The sequence below is a fragment of the Balaenoptera borealis genome (assembly GCF_965194805.1).
Source record: "Balaenoptera borealis genome assembly, chromosome: 1".
Taxonomy (NCBI): Eukaryota; Metazoa; Chordata; class Mammalia; order Artiodactyla; family Balaenopteridae; genus Balaenoptera; species Balaenoptera borealis.
In genome coordinates, this window is record NC_138860.1 from 192,762,345 (window position 1) to 192,782,487 (window position 20,143).

General features: G+C 57.6%; 1 long non-coding RNA gene across 3 annotated transcripts; it reads right to left on the reverse strand.

Annotated features, from left to right (window-relative positions):
- Positions 1 to 1,209: 1,209 nt before the first annotated feature.
- Positions 1,210 to 11,821, reverse strand: LOC309610496. Of its 3 annotated transcripts, XR_014233992.1 has the most exons (5): positions 10,880 to 11,821; positions 10,150 to 10,218; positions 3,960 to 4,048; positions 1,892 to 2,050; positions 1,210 to 1,563 (listed from the first exon to the last, which is right to left on the reverse strand). It is a non-coding gene; the product is annotated as an uncharacterized lncRNA (long non-coding RNA). The 3 variants fall into 3 exon arrangements; XR_014233990.1 differs by lacking the exon at positions 10,150 to 10,218; XR_014233991.1 differs by lacking the exon at positions 10,150 to 10,218 and having other exon boundaries at positions 1,210 to 1,566.
- Between the last annotated feature and the right edge of the window lie 8,322 nt (positions 11,822 to 20,143).

Below are 20,143 nucleotides of genomic sequence, written 5' to 3' on the forward strand. Positions count from 1 at the left end.
TGTCACAGAGACCTGGGACCGCCTCTCTGTGTCAAAGATTGTATCTAAAGCAGGAGGACGTCGCCGGAATTTCAAAGGCTCCCGTGTGATACGGTAGCCACTAGCTGTCTGTGGTGATTTCAATTTAAATTAATTAAAATAAATACAGTTTAAAATCCAGCTCCAGAGTCACACTCGCTGCATCTCAAATGCTCATCTGCCACACGGGGCCGTGGCCGCCCTTGCGGGCAGGGCGAATACAGGATGTTCCTGGCATCGCAGAAGGCTCAGAAGCACGGCGCTGGGTGCCCTTGGCCACCAAGGCAGGCTGTCCAACGCCACCCCCCAGACTTCGCAGGGCTCTCCTGTAGGCAGTAGGAGCTCAATACGGGTCCAAAGAGCCACATCCTCATTCGATGCCCATGTTGGTGGGGCGGGCACAGCAGGATGAGCAATGGGAAGGGGCTGGGCGGGGGGCGGGGTGGGGTTCCTGAAGGAAGTGGAATATTGATGAGCGAGTGCAGAAGGTGGTCGAGGTACCTGGTCAGCACAGACCCTGGAGGTGGGAGCCCTCCTAGGGGGCGGGGCAGGGGTGATGCCGAGGAATCTGTGCACAGACCCAGGTACAAGACCGAGTGATCTCGATGGCCTCGTACTTCCGGGCCAGCCAATTTCTCGAGGATTCTGATGGGCAGAACGGATTTGGGAGGGAGGTCCAGACCCCATGGAAGTCAGAGACGAGGGGACCTGGGACGGACACTGGGAGGTCTGTGCCTTGCAGGACAGCGTGTGCTGGACATCCCACGGAGGGGAGCCGGGACCCCGCAGAGCCTGGTGGTCTCGGGGTCTCTATGCCCCCAAACCTCCGACAACCCCGAAACCCCCAAGCAGAACCCCCGAGGCCCAAGTCCCCCCCTTTCTCACCTGGGCCTGCTGACCATTACTAAAAGCTGGAAGGACCAAATAATGCACCTAAAGAGACCCCTGTCCTCGTGGTGTGTTTTTTATTTAATTTTCCAACGAACACACTCTTTTATCATCCAAAACCGTGAAAGTAAATTAAGAAGAAATGGGTTTCTCTCAATTAGGCTCAGCATTGCTTTGAGTAACTGCCTATAATTCTATTTAATGAAAAAATAAAATCATTATTCCACGTCTCCCCCGCCCTGTCACAGACCAACAGACGGCCTCCATTACCGTGCACCGTACATTTATTTAATTAGAAAAATATTTTGTTTTCTCTGATTCTTTGGGAAAAGAAAAAAAAAAAAAAACCCTCCAGGCACAAAATTAATCAAATCTGTTACCTGGTGGTTAATGGCCCCTGCACCAGGCACCTCTCCGTCCACGCCACCGTTCCCACCCCGGCATTTCCACCCAAATCTGGATGCACCCCGCCCACAGGCCGCCCCCATGCCTCCCTGGCTGTGTCTGCTAAACTCAGATGCCAAGATCCTCGCTGCCGGGCTGGGGACCCCCGTGGCAGGCATATGAGGAAAGGGGCCAAATTCTTCTGTCGCCAGAAAATATCAGTCCTCTGGGCACATCCATACTGCGCAGGAAGCCGGCCGGGACGCACACGTGCTGCTGGTTAAGAGGAGCACCCCGGTGACGGTGCCAGCCTGGGAAGCGGACCCCCGCCCACAGGCCTCCTCTGGCCCCCAGGGACCGGAGCTGGCCCGGGTGACGGGAGAGAGACCAGCCAATGGTACAGAAGATCTCACTCCCACGCTCCACGGGGGTAGAAGCGGGATCCAGGCTCAGGCCCCAGTGACCCCATGGGTGACCTCACGTGACTCCCCCCCCCAGCCCGGGGCCTCAGAGTCCTCACTGCCCTGAAGGCACGTCCCTTACAGGGTCCCCAGAGCCACCGTTCCGGCACTTTGGGCCACCTGGGCCCCATCTCACAGACCCCAAGTAGTGACGTCCTCAGGGTCCGTCGGGGGGGCAGAGGAGGGTGGACCGAGCAGGGCTGTCCTTGCCTTCAGGCCAGGGAAGCCTGGACGAACACGGCCAGACTGGAGAAATCACTTCCGTTCCAGGGCCCGGCTCACGGGAGGCTCGACAGACGCTGTGAGGGAGGGGAGCAGGCAGGTCACGGGACTCTGAGCCCTACAGGTTCCTCCCTCCCCGCTCCCGCTTCCCTTCCCTCTCCCCCCCTCTTCTTCCCTCTCCCCCCCCTCCTCTTCCCTCTCCCCCCCACTCCTCTTCCCTCTCCCTCCCACCTCCTCTCCCACACCCCCTCCTCCAGAGCCGGCCAAGTCGCAATGCCCCTTCGTCCACTTGGGGAGGTGGGAACCTTCACGAGGGCATCCTTTTTGCCCTCATCCCGCCCAACCAGAGTGAAGGTGGGCGCTCCCAGAGGGAACAAGAGGTGGGAGGTCCGTGACTCCTTCCTGGGGGCTCTGGGGCCCGCCCGAAGCCCGCTGACTCATCTGGAGGCCAGGCCGGGGACCTGGCACCTCCCAGCCAGCCTGCACAAGGGTGACGGTCAGGAATAGGGCTTCCCCAGCGTGGAAGTACGTCAGTCACACCGGGCAGAGGTCAGGCACGCGGCTGCGACCCCAGCCCCCCAGGGCAGGGAGAGGTGTGACTGTCCCCGAGCTGGACCCCACTCACACCACAGGTGGCCCAACAGGGGACAGGGTGAGGGTCACCAGCAGACAGACTTACCTGGGGGCAGTTTACTTGCCTTAATGGAGCTCCAGCTAGGGACCCCGCCTCCACAGCCCCAAAGCTCAGACCACGCTTCTGGCCAGTTGGGACCTAGCCCATTAGGTCTCCACCATCTCACCCTCAGCTCAGGCCTGTGTCCACAACCCCGGCCCCTCCCCACACAGCTCCTCGAGGATGGGACCAAGGTCTTCCCAGCTGACCTAAGAGGGGGACGCCCACAAGTCCAGTCTACACCGCCTAAACCACAGCCAACCATGCGATGGCCTCCAGGCAGTGTGGACAGCCCGGGTAACTGAGGATCAGGAGAAGCTTTCCTCAGAACCCTTAGCAGTCCCGCTAGGACAGGGCTTGGGGAAGCAGGGCATGCTCTAAACTCCAGGCTTGTTAGCGGGCGCATGGTGGCGGCTTCAGCTCAGGGAGCGGGACTCCCCCGGCGTGAGGACGGGCCGCACCCGGGAGAGAAGCCCACCCACCTGCTGCCTGGAAGCCAGTGCCATCCTGTCACCTGTGACCGTGTGGTCCCCACGCACCCTGCTCACATGGACTTGTGGCCCAAGCCTCGGGACACCCTGGTATGTCCCTTACCCAGCCCTGAAGGGCTTGGAAGTGGCGTCTGGCTGAGTTCCTATTCTGCTCCTTGGGGTCTGGACTTTGTAAATTTCCTGGACACGCAGGCACACGCTCAGGTCAGCGCAGCGAGCCTGCCCGCCTCGCTCCCCACAGATGCAGCCTGTGGCATCACAGGGCAGAGAACTTCTCTACCCACGGCCACAGGAAGGGGGGCTTACAGAGGAAAAGCTGGCCCTGGAGTCGGGGAATCTCAGAGAACCTGAGGGCTGGCACGAAGTGGTCAACGGAATCATTCTGGCCCCGGAAGTACTGGGAATTCCGCAGAAGTGTTTTCACTTGACCGCTTGGCAAGTGCCCACCACTGCCCACCCAGCCTCCACCTGTTGGCACATGACCCCGAAGAAGAGGACATTCCAGTTACAGGCTATAAGGACACAGGGACACCAAGGAAAGAGGCCAGAGAAGGAACCAGCCCTGAGACACCGACCTCAGCCATCCAGCCTCCAGGACTGAGGAAGAATCCAGCTCCTTTTAAGCCGCCTGGTCTGCATTGGGCCGCAGAGGGCAGGCCAGGGAGGCCGAGCTGCCCCCCGCATAGTGGCAGGTTACCACACACGTGTCCCCAACAGCTGGAGTCACCCTGTGACCAAAGACGTCCCCCTCCCCGGGGGAGGCTCCACCACACACGCTCCTGGCCCCCGACCCGGGGCTCAGACACAGTGTGAGCCACTCACCCCAGGGGACGCTCCGGGCTTCCTCTCCCAGGGACCCTTTGGGGCAGCATCTTCGCCCGTCTCCTCTTCCCCGTGCTCGCAGGCACACTCTGCAGGAAGAATGAACCACGGTGATTTCAGAGGGTCCCGACACACACCCAGCGGGAGACTCAGCCATGGCTCACAGGGAGGTGGGTGGTCCCAGGGGCAGCCCCACACCCAAGGCCGTCCCACGGGGTCCCAGCATTTGCCTCTCCCTTGGCTGGGACGCCCCACCTGCAGCTAGTCTTCCCATGAAGACAGAAAGACCGAAAACCCCAGAGACATCAAAAGAAGGGAGACAGTCAAGTGCAGTCCCAGCACCCAGAAATGAGCACCGCCGGCCTGATTCCGGCATTTTCCGACATAATCATGATGATCGTGTCCCATGAGGTCAGCTCAACAACAGCCCCCAAAGACGCCATGTCCTCAGCCCCGGAACCTGTGACTACGTCAACTCACGTGGTGTATGAGTCGGGCTTCTCTAGGAAAACCGAGCCAATAGGATGTGTACACGGAAAGAGTTTATCGTAAGGAATTTGCTCACTCGATGATGAGAAGTCCCAAGGTCAGCAAGCTGGAGACCCAGCAGAGCGATGGTGTAAGTTCTGCTCCAAAGGCCAGCAGGGTTGAGACCCAGGAAGAGCGATGTGTCAGTTCAGAGTCTCAGGTCGAAGGCCAGCAGGAACAGGAGTTCCCCCTCCCCAGGGGAGGGTCAGCCTTTCTGTTCTATTCGGGCCTCAGCACACTGGCGGGGGCCACCCACGTTAAGGAGGGCAGACTGCTGCACCCAGCCTGCTTCCTGAGATACTAAGCTCATCCAGACACACGCTCGCAGATACCCCTGGATTCAGGTTTGGCCCAATGTCTGGGCACCCCAAAGCCCAGCCAAGCTGGCACATAAAATTAACCATCACCCTGGCGACAGGATTTGACAGATGGGATGAACTTAAGGACCTTGAGATGGGGGGGTCCTCCTGGATTAACCGGATGGGCCTAATGTGATCACCAGGGTCCTTATGAGAGGGAGGCAGGAAGGTGAGGGTCAGAGAGGGAGGTGTGAGCATGGAAGCGGAGGCAGAGAGAGATCGAGAGAGATCGGGAGATGCTGCACTGCTGGCTTTGAAGATGGAGGGCGGGGCCTCAGCCAGGGATGCAGGCGCCTCTAGAAGCTGGAAGTGCCGGGAACAGATGCTCCCCGGAGCCTCCAGGAGGGACCTGGTTTCGTCCACACCTGTAGGACCCTGACCGCCCCACAATTCTAAGATAATAAATGTGTGTTGTTTTAAAGCACCAGGTTTGTGGTAATTTGTTACAGTAGCCACAGGAAAATAATACACGCAGTCTGGCTTTTTTTCCGCTTAATATAACTCATTCTGTTAGCTGAATAGAATCCCATGATTACGTAGCGATTCTTCAGCCATTCCTCCAGTGGTGGGCATTTGGGGGGCATCATAAACAGCCCTGTGGTGGACATCCAGGTCCTCAGTGCCCGCTTCCTTTCCCGCATTATTGCCTCTGCACGGACTCCCAGCAGCGGGGTCTCTGCTGCTTTTAAGGCAGTTGCTGTGATGATTTCCGAAGGTCCCAGCCCCGCCCTGTCAACCCTGCATGGGGGAGGGGTGCTGGGTTTGCTCATTTCAGGGCATCCTGACCAGCTTTGAAAGACAGCTTGCTTCAACCTAGGCTTATCGCAGCGGGTGGAGGCTGTCACTCCCCGAGGCCAGAGGCAGGTCCCGAGCCAGTGTCCCCTCGGCCTCAGAACCCCGCCAGCCACATGGGCTCTTCTGTCCTAATGGTGCCAGCTTCTCGGCAGACGGCCTGGCTGCCCTCCTTCCTGGTCTGAGGGGCCCCCTCTAGACCTCTGTCCACTCAGTCCCCGGCCAGGACAGGTGGCTTCTCACGGACCACACGGAGCAGGCCACAGCGGGGGAGGACCCGCCCCCCACCCCACCCCAGGCACGTTGCACCAACGCTGGTTCCAGCGGAACCGAGAAGCCTGTGATCCGAACAGGATGGTGCAGAAAACCCATCTCTGTGGGTATTAAAGGTCAGAACCCCTCTGCCATCCCTGGACCACCCCCAGGGTTAGAGCCTGGAAGTGGCGGCCAACTCAGTCTCCAGTCCAGGACCCATAGGAGCTGCAGGCTGTGTGGCCCTGATCAAGCCCCTGGCCCGCCTGCCTGGGTCTCCCCTCCCGTGCTGGGGAGCAGCCTGGGGTGGCCCAAACACCTCGCTGTGCACCGTCTACCTGACCAAGCTCCCCAAGGCCAAGGGTGGACACTCGGAGGGCAGGCCAGCCAGGAGGGCGTGCGGCCAGCAGCCCCTCACCCCCACCCCCCCCCACCCCGTTCACGGTGACATCTCGGACACCAGGTCCGAGGCCCCAGCTCCCAGTCCCTGCAGATGGCCTTTGTGCATCGGGGGTCCACTCTCCATCCAGCCTCCCGCAGACACTGCAGGCTGTGCATGGAGCGCGGCCCCCCTCTGCTGGAGCCTGTGTGCAATGACCAGGGCAGGAAGCGGGTGGCCACCTTAATGGGGCTCAGGCCTTGGACCATGGGGCCCAGAAGGCAGACCCCCTTCGGCTGAACAGAGCTGCAGATGCGGCCCCACAAGGCCAGTGCTGACCACGGTCTGCATCTGCCGAGCGCTCACCGTGAGCAGGGCGTCCCTGAGCTGTCCCAGGGGGACAGTGTCCCTGACCCCCCGCAGCCGCGAGGGGGCATCGTTAGACTATTTTATTGGGAAGGAAACTGAGGCACAGAGGGGCGACGCGGTGATCCGAGGTGAGGCTTGCTCGGGTGGGGGCCCCTCTCTCCAGAGGCCACTCCCCTCTGGACAGGGACCGCCACACAGGCATCAGGGTCATCAGTCACCCTCCGCCCACAGCCCCGGCAGAGAGACTGAGGCGCAGGCCCCGAGTCACCTGCTGGCCCAGCCAGGCGCTCTTCCCTCTGCAGCGTCTCGGTGTGGGGGCTGCTGGCCTGGGGCTCCTGGGAGGGAGGCGACTGGTGACAGGGAGGAGGAGGAGCTGGGGTGGACTCTGGCGGGGGGGGCCCAGCACCACCCTCACACCCCTAAGACTTCATCCCCAAAGCAGCTGTGGGCGGGGCCAGAAGCCCAGGTGGGGCGGGACAGGTGAGCGAGAGGCTCCCGCTGCAGGCTCGTGGGGTCGCCCCGTGGCCGCCTTTCTGCCTGTTGCCGGGTCTCTCCTGGAACGCAACCCCCAGCCCCGCACCCCCATGGTCAACCGTCCTTCCAGCCGTCGCCCTCCTGGGTGCTTCCCCAAGCCCTCGCCGATGTGGGCTCTGCGTTCAAGGCCTGACCCCACCCCCCAGTGTCCAGGGCCGCCCACACCACCAGAGGCCCCCGGCGGCCCAACACCCCTTCCCTGGCACCCGGGCCCGGCTGACACCGAGCCCAGCTCGGAGGTTTCAGGTCTCAGGCTCCGCCCCGACGGCCCCCCCAGGACGCCAGGTCCCACGGGCGACCTGCAGGACTCGCTGTCCCAGGCAGACGAAGAGCTTCTTTCATCACGTCACAGGCGACTCCCCCCACTCTGAGGAGAAGGGCTGGTGGCCTCGGCAAAAGTAAACAGCAGGCCGACTGTTTATCTGTCCTGACGGCAAAAGCTGGGCCATTTCTGACCACCGTGCCGTTGCTCCTGAGCAGGGCTGCAGCAGGACACCGGCCGGGGCTCCAGCCAGGACTGCGCATCCGAGACTGAGCTCACCCCCACCCCTCCCCGACGCCCGGCTCACTGGGGGCGTGGGGTCAGCACCCCTGCAGGCCTCCTGCCACCCCAGCCCCCCAGCTTCCTGACCTCCACCCCACCCCTTGTCCCCCAGCGCCCCATCCCCCCGACCTCCAACCCCCAGCCCCATAGCCCCTTGTTCCTAGGACCACCCCATGGCCCCAGCTCTCTGGTCCCTAGGCCCCAGGTCCCGGGCCTGGCACTCCAGCCCCGCCTATGCGCGTGGGAGAGGACCAGGATGGCCAGCCCACCTTTGCCCCCAGGAAATCCTCCGCACGGTGATTCACGTGAGCCTGTCGACTGCCGTGAGCTCATGGTCACGGCTACTAGGAGCAAACAGAGGCCCCTGAGGTTAAGGCAGGTGTCAGCTCTCACTCATAGCCTGGGCGTCCACACGCGCACACACACGTATGCACACTCACAGGTACAACGGGCACACACATGCGAACATGCGTATTTACGCACAGCGTGCGCACATTCACACACACGTGGATACATCTGTGTCCACACTCAAATGCCCACCTACACACGTGTGCATGCACCCACATGAACATATACACATGGGTGTACCGTATGCACACACACACATGCACAGCACATGCACACGTACACACACAAATGCAGCCCCACACACTCGCATGCAGACACAGCACACACACGCACGTGCACAGAGAGCATCCATGTTTCCGGTGCTCTGAGAAGCTCAGGGCATCCCAGTGAGGAGGAGGAAGGGCAGAGGAGTGGGTGGATGGGCCTGGGTCTCTGCAGTGCTGGTTACGGGGGTCCTGAGATGCCCCCGAAGCAGCGAGGCCCCCAGTCAGCACCCAAGGGCCCATCGGGACAGAGGGGAGCAGCACGTGTGGCCCCAGTTCTGAGTTAGGAAGGGCCTGGAGGCTTCTGCAACACCGCGGAGTGGGGAGCCCTGGAAGAGATGGACGCTGAGCCCCCCACCTACCCAGACAAGCTCAAGACATGGTTTTGTTTGAGTCCGAGAGTAAAAAGCGCTCTCAGACGTTCTGGCACACCACAATGTTGTGGGATCAAGGTCAGAGCCGCCACAGCAGGCGAGAGCGTGCGGCCTTTGCGGGGAGTGGGGGCCTCGTCCCTGGGGCCATGGGAAGGCACTGGGCGGGGCTTCTCAGGGGAGAAACAGCGACAGGATGGGGCTCTGCTGACCAGCAGGCTCGGCCCAGGCAAGGCAACCCCGCTTTACGGGACCCCTGTATCTTGGCATCCCATAATACCACACTCTTTTTAAGACCCAAGACCCTGGAAGAGGTGCGGGTGTACTCCCATGATTTCAGTGTTTCTAAAAATTCCAAACCTCACCTTTCACATCATGAGGTCAGGATCAATGCCTCAAATGCTCGGTTTATGCAAAAAGAAACCCACACAGAGCTTCCCAGAAGTCTAGACCGGCCGCCCTCAGGGCCCACAGTCTGCAGGCATGCAGCTGCAGCAGAAAGCGTCTGTGTAGGAGGAGTCCCAGCTCCAGTCCAAAGGAGTCCCAGCAAGGTGAAGTTTGTGCTGGATGGCAGAAGGAGCGATACCTGTATAATTGCGTCAGAAACTCCATGCAGACCACACAAAACCCAGGGAACAGAGAGGAAACTCTCTCTAAATGACAATGATGACTTGCTGCCAGCACAAAAAGGGGAGTCCCTTAAAAACTGAGGGCTTCTCAAAGGCCACAGAACATGGCCTTTCTCCTCTCCCCTCACTGCCTCGTTTGCAAGCTGGTATTGCAAGCATCCCACAAAGGTGGAATCCTGCCCCTGACCCTTTGGATCTGGGGTGAAGGATGCAAGTCCAGAGCAGCCTGGGTGATCTGTGCTTTCTCTCTGTCTCTCTCCTCACCCTGCTTCTGCTCTGAGAACAGCTCAGACTGGCCTGTGGAGGAGGCTGAGGTGCCCAGCTTACAACCAGCCAACCCCCAAGGGTTGGGGGGACACAGCCTGGCCTGCAGGCTCCCCTACCTGATCCACTGCTGACCAAAGAGATGTGAACAATAGTCAGCACTGATTATTTAAGCTCCGAGTGTTGGGGTGGTTTGTTATGCAGCTGTAGCTAACTGATACAGACAGGTTCACTTGGAGACAGAAGGGTCAGAGACAGACATTTGGAGAAACAGCAATCTCCTCACCATTTTCTAAAGTATTGAGACACAGAAAGAGCTTTTGTCCAGCTGTTCTTACATGCATTAACTTTTTGTACAAGATACTTTGTTTTAATCCCCATCCACCCCCACTGCACACCACAGCTGCTACAACCCAGGGGTCTTGTCCTTAAAAAGACCTTAAAAAGTTAAACATGTCCTTAAAAAGTTAAAATCCAGCTCTTCCTTAAGCTCTTGAGTAACACGCAGAAACCTTACCATCATTTTCCTGACTTTAAAATTGCAACCATGGGACTTACCTAGTGGTGCAGTGGTTAAGAATCCGCCTTCTAATGCAGGGGACGCGGGTTTGACTCCTAGTTGGGAAACTAAGATCCCACATGCCTCAGGGCAACTAAGCCCGTGCACTCTAGAACCCGCGCACCACTACTAGAGAGAAGCCCACGCACCTCAACAAAGGGCCCACGCACGTGCAGCAGCGAAAGATCCGATGCAGCCAAATAAATAAATAAATATTTTTTCAATAAATAAATAGAATAAAAATTAAGAAAATAAAATTTCAACCATAATTTTTAAAGGAGGGAGAGTAATTAAATGCTTGTAAACATTTTAGACATTAATAAGGGAATAAATTGTATTTCCTCTTAAAATATTTCCATATTCTGATGAAACAAACCTCCCCAAGTACTTGTTAAATAACCCTTAAAATTCCAATGAATTAAACTGATAAATATAGAAAAATCTTTAAATTCTCTTCAAATTCCGATACTGTTCACACTTAGTAAAGTTATCTTATGTCGTTCAGCTTAAAATTACAAACCTGAATCAATTATTTATAATTTTAAAGTAGAAGCCCAGGGCTACTCTGTCGGACAATCTAATACACCAAATTCTCTTAAATATTGCAAGTACATAAAATACCAAAAAGAAATTATTTCTAAATTTAACAATAAGCTGTGGATAGTTTTGCTTTACTGTCATCTCCTTGCTGGATTCCTGTTCTCCGAGGGGACAGAGTTGGTTACTCACCAGGGAACGATGACTTGCCCACTCCCAAGTGACCTTTCTCATGATCCAAGCGGCTGAGCTTTTTATAGCCCCCGTGCAGTGGGCTCCAGCCCTCAAAAGGGATGGTCTCACAGTCCAAGCCCGTGGGTTTAAATCCGGTCATCACTTAGTGCCCCTAGGGAAGCTGGCCACTCCTGCTCAGACTGGGGCTGGCCTCATTCCTGGAATCCAGCTGGTCAAGACCAGCAGAGCCCAGCAGAGCTGCGGCCAACCAAGACTTCACGTGATACAGCCGAGAAAGAAACAGCTGTCGCGAGTCACTGAGATGCTGGGCGGGGCTGTTCCTGCAGCCGAAGCGACCACCGCACCTGTCTCTGCTCCTCTGGAAACACTGAAGCATCTTCTGAGCCTGAGCGGAGGACACTGGACACCATCGTCACGTCCTTCAGCCCCGTCGCACCCTCTCACTCAGCTTGGATTCGCCTCACCTTGCCCCCGGGGGCAGGACCACAGCTCCTACAGGAAATAAAATGGCTCTGGATTCTGCCATCTCCCTTGGCTTCAGATCCTGCTGACGGTAGCGACACTGACGTCTACGTAGAATCACGTCAGTCACTGGGCAAGGGACTCCTGGATTTACTGTGCTTCGCAGGCACTGCGTTTTTCACAAACTGAAGGTTGGTGGCCACCCTGCACTGAGCAAGTCTATCGATGCCATTTTTCCAACAGCATTTGCTCGTTTCATGTCTCTGCGTCACATTTTGGTAATTCTCGCAATATCTCAAACGTTTTCTTTATTATTATATTTGTTATGGTGACCTGTGATCTCTGATGTTACTGTTGTAATTGCTTTGGCACATTTTAGCAATAAAGTATTTTTTTGGTGAAGGTATGTACATGGTGTTTTTAGACAAAATGATATTGCACATTTAGTAGACTACAGTGTAATATAAACATAACTTTTATACGCACTAGGAAACCAAAGACTTCGCATGACTTGCTTTATTGCAATAGTCGCTTTATTGCTGTGGTCTGGAACCGAACCCGTGAGATCCCCAAGGTGCCCGTGGTGAGTTCCAAAATCACACCTTGCAGCATCTCCCAGATGGGCTCGGCAGCATGTCAGGAAGTCCTAGGGGTCAGGGGGGTGGTTTCTAATTAAAGGTACCTGGCAGAGGCTTTGTTCACCCTTCGGGAACGTCCTAACACGTTAGACTATTAAAGGCTCTGAGAAGTCCTGCAATGAGAAAACCCGTTTACTTGTATTTAACCCTGTATTTTCCCCACCATGTTACATTGTTTTCATGTACCCCTGTTGAAGACTGTATTATTTGTTCACAATTATCTGTTTCCCCCCAGTTCCCAAGCTCCCCACGGTCAGAGCTTCTCCACCCTCCTGACTTGGGGCCTGGCCACTTTGCTTCAGCTGAGGGAGGTGGAGTGCGTGTGCTGTTTGCTGGGCTCCGGCCTCTGACTCCTGCCCTCCAGTTCTCACGGAATGTGACCAAGAAATAAGCAGCTGTTGTGAGTCTCTGAGATGCTGGGCGTGTCTGTGCTGCAGCCAAAGCTGACAGATGCAGAAAGTGGTACCCGAATGATGACCATGACAGCATCGTGACATTGGCTTTGGTGCAGAGAAAACTCATAGGAGGCTGCAAGAGCGGAGACCATGTCACGATGTGGCATCTGAAACAGATGCCTGTGATGACTGGGAGGGCAGAGCCCGCACCCAGTGAGCACGTGGCCCTGGGGAAGAGGCTCAGAGGCAGGTCCTCGGCACTGAGTTGTCCTCAGTTGGCTGCCTCTGATCGAAGGTACCACAAGAGGAGGGTCTGTTCACGGAAGGGGGAAAGGGGCATCCAGAAATTCTGGGGTCCAAGATGCAACTCCTTCTCTTGAATAAAAGCAAAAGATTTCAGATTAAGACTCGGCCTGGCGACAAAGACCAGATCGGAGAACAGGGTGCCCGCCGTCTGATGGGGTGGAGGTACTCTTAGCAGGAAACTGAGGTGAAGAGGACACACCTGGAAAAGCCTGTGCTGGTCTCAGCTCTGCTCAGCCTGATTCCACACCACCCCCACCTTCTCTTTCCAGACCCCAGGCCAAGGGGTAGCCTTCCTCGGGGCCGTGATGATCTCGTGTGAGGTGTGGCGGGCAGGATAATGTCCCCCCAAACACATACACACCCTGACGCCTGGAATCCATGGATACGTGACCTGACACGGCAAAAGGAAGTTTGCAGATGGCATTAGGTGAAGGGTCCTGGGATGGGGGTTATCCTGGATTATACAGGTGAGTCCAGTGTCATCACGAGGGTCCCCAGGGACCAGGAGGATCCGAGTCAAAGAGAAGAAATGACAGCGGGAGCAGAGTCCAGCGGGGAGAGGACCCCGGGTTGCTGACTGTGAGGATGGAGAACGGGGACGTGAGCTGAGGAGAGCGGGCGCCTCTAGAAGCTGGAAAAGGCAAGAAACAGACTCTCCCTGGAGTCTCCAGCAGGAGCCCGCCCTGCCCACACCTTGACTTTAGCCCCGTGAGCCTACTGGGGATGTCTGAACACCAGAACTGTAAGAGAATAAATTCTGCTTGTTCTCCGCACCTCAGTGTTTTTGTAGGAAGCTGATAGAAGGGGGAAGGGATGGGGGCCAAAGCCGATCCTGCATTTCATCTCCTGCTGATGGAGCCACGGGGCACGTGCGCTCACACCCCATTCGCCAGAGCTTGTCACGTGGCCACACCTGAAGCCTGTGGGCCACAAAAGCCCGCTCCCCCACCGGGAAGCAGGCGCTCGGGTCCCGCCCTCACCCCACTGGTGAGGTTGTGCTCACAGAGCGGGATCAGGGCCCTCAGTCAAGGAAGCCGTGCCGACCACCGGCAGGTCTCAGGCCTGGGGAGAGGGATCCAGACTGTCAGACGGGGGGCACAGAGAATGCTGTGCACTCAGCCCGGGGCTGCTGGCCCCCAGGTTCCACGGGGTCCCCAAAGAGCCCTCCTGCACCCACAGCATCAGGACCCCAGGGCGATCCTCACGCGTGGGTCTCGGGGCCCCATTCCAGATCCAGTTAATCGACCTCATCTGCCCGTAGAGCCCGGGAACCTTCTTTGTTCAACGGCCTTTAGGGTGAGGCCAGAGGCCCAAGAACGTGGGGGCTGCCATGGCAGAGTTTGGATTCGGGTAGAGGCATGGGGCCAGACCACAGGTGACCATCCTCAGGTCTGTGTGCCCCTCGCCAGCGCCATTCCTTAGCCCTCAGGGGCACGGGGTGGAGGGGCTGGCATCCGTGCTCTTGAAGAGGTCCCCCTGCATGCCGGGGTGGCCACTGTCCCCCTGTGCACCTGTGTCACCACCTCCCTGCTTCCCTTGAGAGAGGCTGGCACACACAGATGTTGGCACGTCCCGCATGGGGCTGTGCCATCACCCTGGGTCCCTCCAAGGTGGGAGGGCACGTATAGCAGACCGCAGCCCCCCACAGCCAGGCCGACCAGGCAGGGCCAGCCGAGGCCAGGTGACCCAGCAGAGGAGGTGGGTGAGGGGGGCTTTCACTGCTGGTTCTTCTCCAGGGAGGGCCAGCACCCTGCGTGGTGTCCACGGCGAATTCTGCCCGTGCTGAGTACTTTGTATGTACTAGGAGTGGTGCCGGGGGTCCCCTCTCCAGAGGACCAGCCCCCCTTCTATGGGTGGGGGGCACAGGGGACCAAGAGGGGAGCTGAAGCTTCCCACTGTGGGAGCCAACATGGCCCTGTTGCCCAGCTCTGGAGTTTTCTACGGGCATCAAAGTCCCAGAGCCAGGCTCGCGGCAGCAGCACCGCCCCAGCACCCCTACCGGCGACAGTCCGGAACCTCCCCCATCACTGGTTACCCGGGTGAAGAAGCGTCTCGTCAACCCCCGCCCCTAACCCCTTCTGAGTTACCCCCGACTCAGAACCTTAGTGCACCTGTTCCCTGGAGGCTTAAACAGGACTTTGCTTTCTCACAGTCTGGAGGCTGGAAGTCCGAGACCCAGGTGTTGGCAGGTTGGTGCCCCTGGACTCTGTGAGGGAGAATCTGGTCCAGGCTTCTCCCCAGCTTCTGGTGTTGCCGGCAACCCCTGGCATTCTGTTCCGTGGCTTGTAGATGCATCGCCCGATCCCTCTCCTCCGTGCTCACGTGGCGTCTCCCTGTGTGTGTGTCTGTGTACAGATTTACCCCTTTTTACAAGAACGGCCCTGTTGGAGTGGGGCCCGCCCTAATGACCTCCTCTTCACTCGGTTACCTCCATAAAGATCTCATCTCCAAATATGGCTGAATTCTGAGGCAGGGGAGGGTATAACTCCAGCACATCTTTTGGGGGGACACGATTCCACCACTACACTTAGGGAACAGTTCTCCTTAAAGACCCTCTCACCCCCTCCCCCACCCCCGTTTCCTGGTTGCCGTAGAGAACGGAGCTTCCTGGGGGCCGTCCTGGACTCTAACACTCCCGCCCCACAGAGCCACCCCATCAGGACCACACAAGCGGGTGCTGGCATCTCCTCCTCACACGCTCCAAGGGGCCGCCCGACAGCCTCTGACACCGTGGACCCCGGAGGCGCAGGAGAACACCCACACGGGCAGCCTCACGTTCCACGCCCCTAGCCCAGCACCCGCAGGGTCCACGCCCACGTGGTCCCCCGTCCTTGCATCTGCTGGCCCTGTGATTCCTTCCTTATCCCTCGAGGGCAGGGCTGAGCCCACCCCGAGGTCATGGGGGAGGGGCTCCAGGAGAGAGGGGTGTCCTGCAAGGCACCTGCCTCAGCTGAGGTCTCTGGGTGGCAAGGGGAGGGGTCTGTGCTCTTCTAGGGGTCAAGGGTCTGCCTCTGCTGCCAGAGGACTAGGGACCCTCGGGCCCAGAGCCTCAGGTGCCCCCACCGCGTGTCCCCAGCCGGGTTCTCGGGGTCCTGCTCCTCTGCTATCACAACCCCACCCATGTCACAGGAGACCCTCAGAGGCCAAGCACCCAGCCACCCTTGCAGCCCTGCCACCCACCGTTACGTCCTGGGCCTGCTTTCAGCGGGGTCTGCCCGCAGTTTCAAGGGAACTTCGTAAGACCGTGTCCCTCCCCGTCCCACTGCCCTGTCATCCATCAGCCACCCTAACCCACAGCCTTCTCTCGCTGAGGCTTTCAGCACAGGACACAGAGGCTGTCCTGCCACGGTCCCCATCGACGCTGTTACCCTCGCTCAAGTCACTGCCACAGTCACTGCACGCCCAGCCTCTCACCTTCCACCTGTACCTCCGCCCCTGCTGAGAGCCTTAGCCCCACCAGGGCCCCAGACCAACGAGAGATCAGCTCCAAAACGTCTTCCTGATGGTCTGCCTTCCAGGGCCACCTGGGTCTGGGCCCTGTAGAAAACACAACCTAATAGGGAGGCTTTGGGGCTGCTGTCTAACCAGGGAGCAGTGGGGAGGGAAGTGGAGGCGGGTGGCCACCAGGTCAGGCCCCCATGGCACAGCGGCCTGTGCCCGGGGCCGTCCCTCCTGCAGGGAAGGGGAGGTGACCATCCACTGTCTCAGCTCCCCGGCTCTCAGGGTGTTCCCTTCTGCAGACTCTGGGCACCGCCCTGCGGCAGCATCAGCAGGATGCCCTCCGGGGCCGGGAGGTGTCACAGCTCACACCTCCGTGGGCTGGGAAGAGAGCAGGTGTGGCTGGAGCGTCTGCGTGGAGTGTGGGGATATCTGAAACAGAAGGTGCAGAACCCAGAGGCCGGGGCCCAGGCTTGCCCAGGGTGACACTCGGACAGGGTCATCGCTAGCCATACAGCCAGGGCTGGACGGGGAGGCCCCATCCCCGTTAGTCAGCACCGGACAGCAGCTCAGGTGATGTGCGGGCAGGAGAGTGAAGTAAGAGGCATTAAGAGGAGGAAGGAAAGCCAAGTGCTTCCAGGGGCATGATCCAGTGCCGGAAAATCCACCAGAATCAGTTAAAGGCTGTTCTAAGCCGCAGGAAAAGTCAGCCATGTGACCTGGTCAAAATTAATGTAGAGAAGCCCGTGGCTCTCTTACAGGCAAACAACCCACCCGAAGCTACAATGGAAGAAAATGTCTGTGTAAAATAGCAACTGGTAAAAAAGATTAAGTAGCTTGGGGTGACTCAGAAATGTGCAAGATCTAGATGAAACTGGCCAGCCTTCCTGAACTAATCAGTACATTTAATAAAAATCCCCCTAAAATAGATAAACAACAAGGACCCACTGTATAGCACAGGGAACTATATTTAATACCTTGTAATAACCTATAATGGAAAAGAATCTGGAAAAGAACAGATACATATATGTGTCTAACCGAATCATTTTGCTGTTCACCTGAAACTGACACAACATTGTAAATCAACTACACTTCTATTAAAAAAAATTTTAATCCACCTAAAATATGCCATGCAGCTTTTTATTGGAAACAATCAGATTTTAAAGTCCACACAGGGGACTTCCTTGGTGGCGCAGTGGTTAAAAATCCGCCTGCCAATGCAGGGGACACGGGTTTGAGCCCTGGTCCGGGAAGATCCCACATGCTGTGCAGCAACTAAGCCCGTGCGCCACAACTACTGAAGCCCACGCGCCTAGAGCCCGAGCTCTGCAACAAGAGAAGCCACCGCGATGAGAAGCCCGTGCACCACAACGAAGAGTAGCTCCCACTTGCTGCAACTAGGGAAAACCCGCCTGCAGCAATGAAGACCTAACGCAGCCAAAAATAAATAAATAAATTTTTAAAAATAAATAAAATAAAGTCCACACGGAAAGGGAAGCATGAAAGAATGCCCAAATCTGGCCCACTGGCTGGTCTTGTGAGCTATCAATGGTTTATGCACATTTTAATGGTTGGAAAATATCAAAAGAAGAGTAGTCTTTTGTGACACAGGGAAGTAATGAGATGTAGGTGTCAGTGTCCATAACTGCAGCTTTACTGGCACACAGCCGGTCCACCTGCTGACCTTTGTCTGTGACCACCTCTGTGCCCCAACGGCAGAGCTGGCTTGTGGCAACAGAGACCTGACCCGTGAATCGTAAACTCCTCACTCTCGGGGCCACCCTTGCTCTGGAGTACCACGCAGCCAGACTTGGCCCCAGCTCCCCAGGGCTCCCTGAGTCCTGCCGCGTGCCAGGCTGTGCCACACTCCGGGAAGACGGGGGTCTGGGTTTGTGGGGGTCCCTGCTCTGGTGAGCTGACCTTCCAGCCAGAGAGATAGACAGTAAAACATGTGACAGGGTGGGTTCTGGCTGGGGCACCCAGGCAGGCTCTCTGGGAGGAGAACCCTAACAGACTCAGAGTGGCACAAGCGAGCCACACCAGCGTCTGGAGGTCGGGTGCTTTGGGAGACGGGAGAGGCAGGTGCAAAGGCCCCGGGGCAGGAACGCCCCTGGAGAGCGGTGCAGTCAGAGCGGGGACCCAGGGCTCACCAGACACCACGGTGACCCCCTCACAGGGCTGTTCTGTGGCGGAAGGGGGTGTAAGGCACAAGAGGCAGCACAGAGCTGGACCCATCATAGGAGCTGGTGAGGAGTAGGACCCGCAGTTGGCCGAGGAGCTGCGGGTCCAGTACAGGGAGGAGGTGCAAACCTGGAGAATCTGGACTTTGTGTTGACAAGGACTGTCCTCTAGACCGAGCCTCAGACAGCCTCCTGGAGCCCCGTCCCCCACTAGGCCTTGTCCTTGGGCCCTGCCTTCAGCCTGCCCAGCTCAGGGGTAGCAAGAAGCCCCCCTGAATCAGTGAGGGGAGAGTGCCCCCAGCTCTGAGACCTGATCAGTGTCAATATCCAATCAAATTCCTTCTCCCCTACCCTCATGTCCCCCACCCTGGCCTCCCTTCAGCAAGAATCCCCCCCCCTTAGTGTCTGCTCTTCTAATTTTCCACCCCCTCCCCAGTCCTGCTCTGCGGCTATAACTCAGCTTGTCCTGTTGTATGCAGACGGGAGCCTGACCCCTCTCCCCTGCTGCAGCAGTCCTGAGAGAAGACCTCCTTACCATCCGAACAAGGGTCAGAGTGATACCTTCTCTGACAGCGACCCCCCACCCTGGTCTCGCCCGGCCCCAGCCAGAGCCTCAGCTCTCCCTGACCATCCTGAGACCGCAGCCCACGTCGGAGAGGGGCCCTACCCTAGACAGTGCCAGGGGCCAGCCTGAGACTCGGGGCACGCCTGTTCATCCAGCCGCAGTGCGTCCGATCATGGCGCCAACCCCACGAGGGCGCCCACCACCCCCGCCAGGAGGGCAGCTCCGCCCGACTTCATTAATCTAACGCTCGCTCACGTGTCAAGGTGCACGGCAATTTCTGTAAAAATGATCTGCCTGCTAATTAGGCTGTTTATAACTTGTTTCCCTGGTCGCTAATGATAATTAACATGCAAATTAGCTCGGGGAGGGAAGGCTCTGGGGCCCCCAGTTCATTACCACGTTAATTACTGTTTGCATACTTAAGCATCACAGATATAAATGGCTGCATTTAGTGTAATGGGCAAGATGATAATTATACCAACGACATTTTGAAAAGTCATTTTGCTGTGTTATTTTTCTGTGTGATTAATGCTTCCATGCCTGGTTGATAAACTTCGTTAGTTCAAACCAATACAGGCTCCGTACACAAACCGGCCAGCAGGCGCAGCCCATTAATCTCCCCCCATTCCCCTGATGGCTACAAAGTTTCAGAGGAAGGAAAAAGGCAAAGGAGAAAGTTGGGCAGCTTTGGGGGAAGGAGAACTTCCCGAACTTCTTGCTTTTAAGCAGCTGGTTCCTTGGAATCTGCTCTCACAGCCACGGCAGCTGGTAACTGTTTAAGGTGCTGAATTTGGGCAGACCTGTGACTCGAGGCCAGCCTCCTCTCAGGGAGCCGGGCCGGGCCTCACTCCTTCCTTTACTTCCTACCCTCCCTCCTTCTCTCCTTCTTTCCGTCTCTCCTTCCCTCCTTCCCTCCCACCTGTTAGGCAGGTGCCTGCTGGGCAGTGGCAGCCCTGTCCTGCTGGAGCCAACATTCCAACAACTAAATCCCATAACAGACAAGGGGATGAGGCTGGGCAGTGAAGCAGGTGCGGGAGCAGAGGGGAACAGGGAGCTGTTTTATATGAAAGGGGGTCAGAGAAGGAAGTGAGGGAGGACGTGTGGCAGCAGAGGGGCAGGCAGTGCAAAGGCCCTGGGGCAGGAACAAGCCTGTCAGGGTACGGGGTGGGGCGGGCCCAACAATGGGGCCAGTGTGGCTTGGCCGAATGACCAGGGTGCTGGGCAGGGCAGGTCCCAGGGGCAGGAGCTATTGGTTTAGGGGAGCCCCAGAAGCCTCC